This window comes from Crocuta crocuta, unplaced genomic scaffold (assembly GCF_008692635.1).
Source record: "Crocuta crocuta isolate KB4526 unplaced genomic scaffold, BGI_CrCroc_1.0 scaffold184, whole genome shotgun sequence".
Taxonomy (NCBI): Eukaryota; Metazoa; Chordata; class Mammalia; order Carnivora; family Hyaenidae; genus Crocuta; species Crocuta crocuta.
Genome location: NW_027530006.1, coordinates 5,817,556 through 5,826,725, shown reverse-complemented (window position 1 = coordinate 5,826,725; position 9,170 = coordinate 5,817,556). Strand labels below are relative to the sequence as shown.

Genomic DNA, 9,170 nt, shown 5'->3' with positions numbered 1-9,170 from the left:
TTATGGAAAGAGTCTGTGTTTAAATGTTAGAGATAGGATATTACCATCACTGCCATAACAGACCCAGTTGTATACCACAATTTCCTCTTGGACAAGGACACAAAGTGTTGTCTTTAAAGGTAAAGAAATGTCATGAGAAAAAAATACATATCTTTTTGATTAAAGCCATCCTAGTGGGTATGACTGGTATCTCATGGTGATTTTGATTTGCCTTTCCCTGATGGCTAATGAGGCAGAACATCTTTTCAAGCTCTTGGTGGCCATTTTTATATCTTCTTTGCTGAAATGTCTATTGGGAATATTAGTCCATTTTTAAACTGAATCCTATCACTCTGATAGCAGTGGCAAGAGCACTTCGGTAAACAGAACTCAGCCCAAAGTTTTGGAATGGCTTTATCTAGTGCTAGGAAATATATTATATATAACAAATGGAACCAAGAAAATGAACATGGAAGGGGATTGAAAAAAGAAAAGACAAGCATTACATCCCCCTCCTAGGGCAAGAAGTATGGTTGATGGATGTAAGGGGATGAATGTTAATATGTTTTTTCAATCTTCAGGATTCAGTTTGCAAGTCACCGCCTCAAAGAAGCCTTCCTTGATTGCTCTTAGATCCTATGAATTATGTTTTATATAAGGTTTGCTTTTTTTGTTTTCCTCATATGTCCTTTTATGACTTACAATTATTAGATTTTTCTGCTTCATTTGTTCCTCCTTTTAAGTCTATCTTCCAGCAAGTTGAAGGCAGAGTTCATGTTTGTCTCACTACTGCTGTGTTCATAGCAGCTACGTCAATACTTGGCATAGCACCTTTGCTCAATAAATATTTCTTGGATGGAAAAAAACTCAGGTTAGAAGAAAAAGCAGTTATGTTAGTTTATGGTCCTCAAATATTGGAAATAACTTTATGAAATAGTCTCTACTAAAATCTTAACTGTCAAACAAAAATCACTTCTGCCTTCCTGTCTATAACATTTACTTAGTAGAATCAACATCTGTAACAGGCTCTCAATATTCAGTTTTGAAAATTATGATGCATACTGAACACTCTTTATGCAGAGGACATTTTGGTTTAAAATAGGTTCCTCTGGGAATCCATTGTCCATGGACCAAGAAATGTTATTAATAAGGCAATATTATCTATATTTTAATCCTATGATACTAAGTCCACCTGTGATGGAATTTGAAGACCCTCAAAGGGCTCCATCCTTTGTTCTTCATTCTGTGTGTTCTCCTTGGAAGGAGTAAGCCTTCCATAAGCACACACTGTCAATTCCACTCTGTTAACCAAAGCTCTCTTTTCATGTCATTTCCTATATCAGCCATGCTGTGCAGAATAAATGTTTGAACAATATTCAGAAGTAGGAGATGAAATCCCAGACTATGATATGAGTATTTTTAAAAATTGTGAGTGATTCTTAATGCTTGTTCATAGATTTACCACATTGTAGAATGCTAGCACAATGGAAAGGACTTTCTCTCCTTTCTCTACAACTGTCTCTGCTGAGCATGTAAGTAAAGATCCCTGGAGGTGGCCGATGGCAAATCAAGGAAGAAGGAGACATCTTGGTTGATCCTCAGGTGATTGGATCCCTATTCTGAGACAGGGGGAAGTAGTATTTAAGGTGAGATTGAGGGCAATTCTCTTTGGGTTTGAATCCTGACTGCCAGTATAAGCTAAGTAAATTTGGGCAGGTTTCTCTGTCTCCATTTCTTTATTTTTAAAATGAAGATAGTAATAGAGTTTACTTCATAGAACTGATAAAAGAACTCACTGATTTCACATACATAAAGCACTTATAACTGTGCTAGAGAACAGTATTTATAATATTGTGCTTTCTTTCTCCTCCTCCTTTATCTTCATTAATATCATCATTATTGTAATTGAGAGTGCAGGGACAGGAATTTAGGGGAAGGGAGGTAAGCTGTTGAAAGGTTCCATTTGGGGATTGTTCACTTTAGAGTATTTGTGGGACTTCCATGCCTAATTAGGGACAACTAGAAGGTCAATGGGAAAAGTGGTCGGGCTCTCCAAGACCTAAAATACTAATGTGGTTTAGGAACCACTAGTGTACAGATGAATGTGGGGGCTGGGTAGGAGCATGGGTGGGGGAGCAGGTGGAGTGAGCAGAGACAGGAATTATGGGAAATGCCTTGAAAGGGAATATAAAAAGAAATCAGTAAACAAATGTTAGCGGTCTTGAAATTAGGAAGATGCTAGGGATAAGGCTAGCATTACAATAAATGACCTAGGAAGTTGAAATTATGTAAGGGACTAAGGGGCCTAGTGAACTGAATAATTAGAATGTCACTGGTAACATTCACTAGGGCACAGACATCCCTGAATTTAGGGTGCAGGTCACAAACTGGCGCAAAATTATGTAATATCCTCTGGTAGGGAAAAAAGTCAATAGTTGATGTCAAGAATTCTAGGAACTGTGTCTTGCTTTGATATTTGTTTCTCTTCAAGCTTCTCTTCAAGCTCTTAATGCAAGAAGCCTATGTGTAAGGAAGAATAGTTCGCAGAACAGGGAAGAAGGTAAAAGCTTGGTAGTTGTGTGGCAAACACTGAATTCCAATGGGTGACCTTTTTGGTAGAGCCAAATTGGAACATGAACCCAAATATCTGGCCCAGATCTTGGACTTATGTGTCTGATCTTCATCATAAGGAAGAAGTTAAAAAGGTGGTGGGAAGAGTGTTTTCACAGAATGGAGACAGGAATTGAAGAGGGACATGGGCGTCATTGCATTCCTGACAAGGTGCAGGTATGCTTTTGCTAGAATTTGAAGTGTATGTCTCCAGATTCATTTGCTGAAGCCCGAACCTCAACATGATGGTATTTAGAGATGGGGCCTAAAGACGGTATTTGGGGCACCTGGGTCGCTTAGTCAGTTAAGCAGACGACTTCGGCTCAGGTCATGATCTCACAACTCAATGTCTTGTGAGTTCGAGCCCCACAATGGGCTCTGTGCTGACAGCTTAGAGCCTGCTTCCAATTCTGTGTCTCCCTCTCTCTCTCTCTCTCTCTCTCTGCTCCTCCCCTGCTCATGCTCTCTCTTTCTCTAAAATAAACATTTTAAACAAGAGAGATGGGGCCTTTGCAAGATAATTATAGTTAGAGGAGGTCAGGAAGGTAAGGTCTTCATGATGGCATTAATGTCTTTACAAGAAGAGAGTAAACTTTCTCTGTCTCTGCAATGTGAAGACATAAGAAAAAGAGACAGCTGCCTGCAAGACAGGAAGCAGGCCCTCACCAGGGACTGAATCGGCTGACACCTTGATTTTAGACCTTCCAGCCTCCAGTGTGGTGAGAAATAAATGTCTGTTGTTTAAGCCACTCAGTCGATGATAGTTTGCTCTCTAGCAGTCCAAGCTGACTAAGACACCTGCTTACTAGTAAAATATGACTCAATGAACACCCTACATGAACAGCTCCTCCTCTGTTGGGAGGGCTCAACATTCCCTCATGATTTCACTATATGGGTAGTGCAGGAAATGTGAAATGAGACACCATCTCTGCTCCTCCTTCTCTGGGCAGTTTGATTAAGCTGAGGTTGGGAATTACTAGGGTATATATGCCAGAGGGTGTGATTTCCATATCTGTCTTATGGTCCACAAAAACAATACTTTCTTGATCTTTTTTAAAGTTCATAATGACAGAACACTTGGAAGTTATTATATGCTTCATAGAACACCATGAAATATTGATACATTTAATTCTTGGAACAATTTCAGGCAGAAAATATGGCTCTATTGTATGTCACAATATAAAATCATAACCACAAACACACATTCATAAAAAACATGCTGTTGAATTAGAGTGATTGGCTGTTTGCATTAACTTTTGCTTGCTACTTATTCATTTGATTTGTTATCAGCTACCACTCACCAGCAGATGAGCAGTAGCAGGTGCAGAAAGGCTGAAAAATTCTGGCAAAGAAAAGCTTAAAATTGAGAAAATTTTATCCATTAAGTTATATTTTCTGGAAATTGCAAAAACCCAGCAATTATTCCAATTTAGTGATGGAACATATCTGTTTTGCAGAGACTGAGAATCTCTAAATTTTTCTTAAAATTTCACACTACAAACTGGATACCACAAGGATCATGACTCGTCTATTAACAGATACCACATTGGCAGTCGTATGACAACAGCTAAGGGAAACCATTTAGCTGTTTGTACTCCTCATTTCCTATTACGAAATGGAAATGGACTTTTCAACTCTTTTGCTTTTTCTCATATGTAGCTTCCAAAATTTTTGTGCCACATAAAAAAGAACATGTATCAGGGGAAGAGGGAAGAGTGAAGCAATGTAAACAGAGCGTCTTTTTCCTCTACTTAGTTCTGAGAGCTTCTTGCTTCTCTGGTCTCCTGAATTGTTCACTGGCTAAATTTTTTTGAATCTCCATGAGAATATAAGCAAGGCCTCTGTGCTACTGATTGCTCTACCCTCAGCATTGACATTGAGGCCTGGCACTTAGTATGTGCTTAATAAACATAAGTCAATTGAATCTGAAATTCTGTAGAAGCACTGTAATTGAAATGGAATGATTCTTTAGTATGTCTAGATTTGATCTTGGCTTACTACCTTAGCTAAAACTTAATGTCTCAAAATATATTCATACATATGTTAAATTGAGACAACATTAATTACTGTCTAGCATTATAATAAGTATTATGAGTACTCTAAGAGCATTAATATAGTACTTTGCACAGAGGGGTTAATTAATAAATGGCAGCTATTGCTTTTTAGGCTGAAATTAAGATTTCATGCAGTTGTATATACTTTACCAAATGAATGATAGTAAAGCAGCACAAATTATTTTATTATAAATGCAGTTTTGACAATATAGCATTTCACATTTTTAAACTATAAATTTTAATTGCAACAATATTTCCATATAGTGGGAAACTATTTCTTATATATAACCCTCCATAGTTAAGAGTTAAAGACAAAGAACTTTTCAAAGACACTTTAAAATTTTTTGGTTACAGAAAGAATAAAAGTTCAGTAAGTACACTATTTTAATGGAAACATTCTTTTGCCTTTCTGTATTAAAGCCATTTTCATTAATATCACCAGATACTCTATGATTACCATTCAAAGAAAACAGATGGGCCTTGGGTTTGATAGGCAATTTTCTAAGTTGATCTACCTATAAAGAGAACTACTATGAACCACTTCTATAGTAGAACAGTAGATTTACCATTTATATATCATATTAAAGAATAAAAAAGCATATAAGAGTCAAAATAAGGTCATGCCATTAGGCAGAATAAAGGAATAGAAACTACTGGGGCTTTCTGAGCTAAATCACATAATTTGGGCAGGCCATCTCTACTTAAAATAGCAGCAGCACTCTCCCTTACTATTAGAGGAGTTTTTTTCTGTTTGCCACGGTGTACTAGATGGCTAAAGGCCAACTGTGCCCTTATTCTCATATACACAGTCCTGGCTTGAACAGAGTTAGTTGGCAAGTATATTATCTATTTGCTTAGCACAGATGATATTAAATGTCGATTCTAGTCTGGAATTAGAGAGAAACAGCAAATATTAATCATGAAGATGAGACTGTGAATCTAATTTTGGAGAACCAGTTTCAGGAGGTGACCCAGTATATATAATCTGGGTTGAGGACATCTGTCACATGCAGCTTTCCCAATCTAGACTTTGCAGCTTCCAAATTTCTAGCATTACATATGATCTTATAACTTCTGGTTGTTCCCGTTTAAAATGTATATAATTTATTTCTCCTTGAAACCAATGTTTATTGAGCACCTTCATCACACCAAGTGCTGCTGATACAGGAATATACAATAATCTTAGGACGATTAGCATATTATCTCATGAATGCCCTAGTGTAAATCTGTTTATCAGAAAAATATCCTCAGCTAAGGGTGGAGGACTACAGGTGGGTCAGGGAAAAACCGTTAAGCATTTAGAAGCTGGAGTTCACTGGTATAGTTTAATGAGAGCTTTTAGTTGCAGGTAACATAAAACAATCTGATGCATATAAGATACTGTCTTTTCAAAGAACTAGCTTTTGATTTTGTTAATTTTCTCTACTTTGTTTTTATTTTCAATGTCACTGATTTTTACTCTAATTTTCATTATTTCTTTTCTTCTGATAAGCAAGGAATACTTAGTCTTCTTTCTCAATTCCTTAAGTGGAAGCTTAGGTTATTGATTATAGAACTTTTCTTCTAATATTTTATGTTGTAAATTTCTCTTTAAGCACTGCTTTGCTGAACTCTATAATTTGGCAGCTGTATTTTCATCTTCATCTAGTTCAAAATATTTTCACATTTTTCTTGATACTTTTTCCTTGACGCATGTGTAAGTTAGACGTTTGTTGTTTAATTTTTACGACGCTTTGGACTTCCCCAGTTCAGCTTCTATTCTTGATTTCTAGTTTATGTCCATTGTTGTCTGAGAACATACTTCGTATGATTTGTGTAAATTTATTCAGTTACCTTTTATAGTACAGATTGTGGCTTTTCTTGATGAAAGTTCTGTGTGAGTTTGGATAGAATGTGTATTGGGCTGTTGTTGAATGGAGTATTCCATAAATGTCAATTAGATCAAGTTGATTGATAGTGCTATTCAGGTCATCTATATCCTCACTGATTTTCTTCCTCCTTGGCCTATCAATTTCTGACAGAAGAGTATTGAAGTGACCACTATGATAACGGATTTCTCTATTTGTCCTTTCAGTTCTATCAGTTTTTGCTTCATGTATTTTGACACTCTGGTTACATGCATACACAGTGAGAATTGTTATGTTTGCTTGGAGAACTGACTGCCTTACCATTAGATAATGCCCCTCTTTGTCCCTGATAATCTTTGTTGCAAAATCTGCTTTGCTTAAATTAATATGGCTATTCCAGCTTTTTAAAAATAGTATTACCATAGCGTATTCCTTAACTTTTATTTAAGTCTTTACAGTCTAAGTGGATTTCTTATAGACGACATAGTTGGGTCTTATTTTTTTTTAATTTTTTCGTGTTTTATTTATTTCTGGGAGAGAGGGAGAGAGAGAGAGAGAGAGAGAGGCAGCATGAGCAGGGGAGGGTCAGAGAGAGAGGGAGACACAGAATCAGAAGCAGGCTCCAGGCTCTGAGCCAGCTGTCAGCACAGAGCCTGTGGCGGGGCTCGAACCCAGGAAGTGTGTGATCTTGACCTGAGCCAAGGTTGAGCACTTAGCCAACTGAGCCACCCAGGCGCCCCTTGTTTTGTTTTTTTAATACACTCTAACAATCTTTGTCTTTTTTTATTTATTTATTTTTTTATTTCTAGGAGAGAGAGAGAGACAGCGTGAGCAGGGAGGGTCACAGAGAGAGGGAGTCACAGACTCTGAAACAGGCTCCAGGCTCTGAGCTGGCAGGCAGCACAGAGCCCGACGCGGGGCTCGAACCCACGAACCGCAAGATCATGACCTAAGCGAAAGTCGGACGCTTAACCGACTAAGCCACCCAGGCGCCCCTAACAATCTTTGTCTTTTAAATGGTATATTTAAACCACATTTAAAATGATTTTTAATATAATTTCTACCATGTATGTAATTATTCTGTATTCACTATATTTGTTCTTTGATCATTTCTCTCCTGTTTTTCTGTGTTCCCTGTTTTTAACTGAGCATTTTATATGATTCCGTTTTATAAATCATTTAGAAGATCAACTATATTTTTTAAAAGGCATTTTTGTGGTGACCTGGAGTTTACAGTGTACATTCTATAAATTTTTTCTTTTGGTTAATTACATATAACAAAATTTACCATTTTAATCATTTTTAGGTGTAAAGTTCAGTGACATCAGGTATATTTACAATGCTTAATAGCCATCATCACCAACTATCTCCAGAACTTTTTCATGTTCCCAAACCAAAGCTCTGTGTTGGTTAAAAAATATACATTTTAAACTAATCTAACTTCACCTTCAAATAACCCTAAAATACTTTTTTTTTTTTTTTTGCAGTTTAGGTGCCTTAAAACATGGTATTCCCAAATATACCCTCCTGTCCTGATTGACATTTCTGTTATTCATTTCACTGAACTAAAGGGTATAATCACCAAAACATTGTTACTATTCTTTCTTTAAACAGTTCCTTTTTATTTAAAAAAAAATTTTTTTTAATGTTTATTTTTCAGAGAGAGAGAGAGAGAGATAGAGCATGAGTGGGGAGGGGCAGAGAGGGAGGAAGACAAAGAATCTGAAACAGGCTCCAGGCTCTGAGCTGTCAGCACAGAGCCCAACGTGGGGCTCAAACCCATTAACCATGAGATCATGATCTGAGCTGAAGTTAGATGCTTAACCAACTGAGCCACTCAGGTGTGCCTCAACAGTTTTCTTTTAGATAAGAGTAAGAAATATTTAAAATTTTGTTTTAGCTGTCTTTATTCCTTCTTTAGCTTTCCTTTATATAGATCCAAGTGTTTGATACCTTATTTTCTTTTTATCTGAATAATTTCCTAGAATATTTCTTTCATGTACTGGTAGTAAATTCTCTCATTTTTTGTTTGCTAAGAAAGTCTCTATCTCTTTTATTTTTTAAGGATTAATATTGTTGGATAAGAGACTTGAAGTTGTTGGGGTGAGGTTTCTTTTACCTTTAATATTTCACTCCACACTCCTGCATGATTTCTAACAAAGAGTATGCTTTAATTCTTATCCTTATCCTTCAACAGGTAAAGTGGTTTGTTCCCCTGGCTTCTTTCAGAATTTTCTCTTGGCTGTTTTCTGCAGTTTGAATATGATATGCCTACATGTGTTTTTTGGCATTTATCTTACTCCTTTTTTTTAATATTTAAAAATATGGAACGCTTCACGAATTTGCGTGTCATCCCTGTGCAGGGGCCATGCTAATCTTCTCTATATCGTTCCAATTTTAGTATATGTGCTGCCGAAGCGAGCACAGCATTTATCTTATTTAGTGTTTTATCAACTTTTTTTTTAAATTTTTTTTAATGTTTTATTTATTTCTAGGAGAGAGAGAGAGAGAGAGCGTGAGCAGGGGAGGGCCAGAGAGAGAGGGAGTCACAGACTGAAACAGGCTCCAGGCTCTGAGCTGGCAGTCAGCACAGAGCCCGACGCGGGCCTCGAACCCACGAACCGCAAGATCATGACCTAAGCGAAAGTCGGACGCTTAACCGACTAAGCCACCCAGGCGC

The 9,170-nt window shown here is 37.0% G+C and overlaps 1 non-coding gene across 1 annotated transcript; it reads right to left on the bottom strand.

The window, feature by feature from the left end:
• Nucleotides 1-8,808: 8,808 nt before the first annotated feature.
• LOC144231318 (U6 spliceosomal RNA) lies at nt 8,809-8,915 on the bottom strand. Its single transcript, XR_013335043.1, has one exon. It is a non-coding gene; the product is annotated as a U6 spliceosomal RNA (small nuclear RNA).
• Between the last annotated feature and the right edge of the window lie 255 nt (nt 8,916-9,170).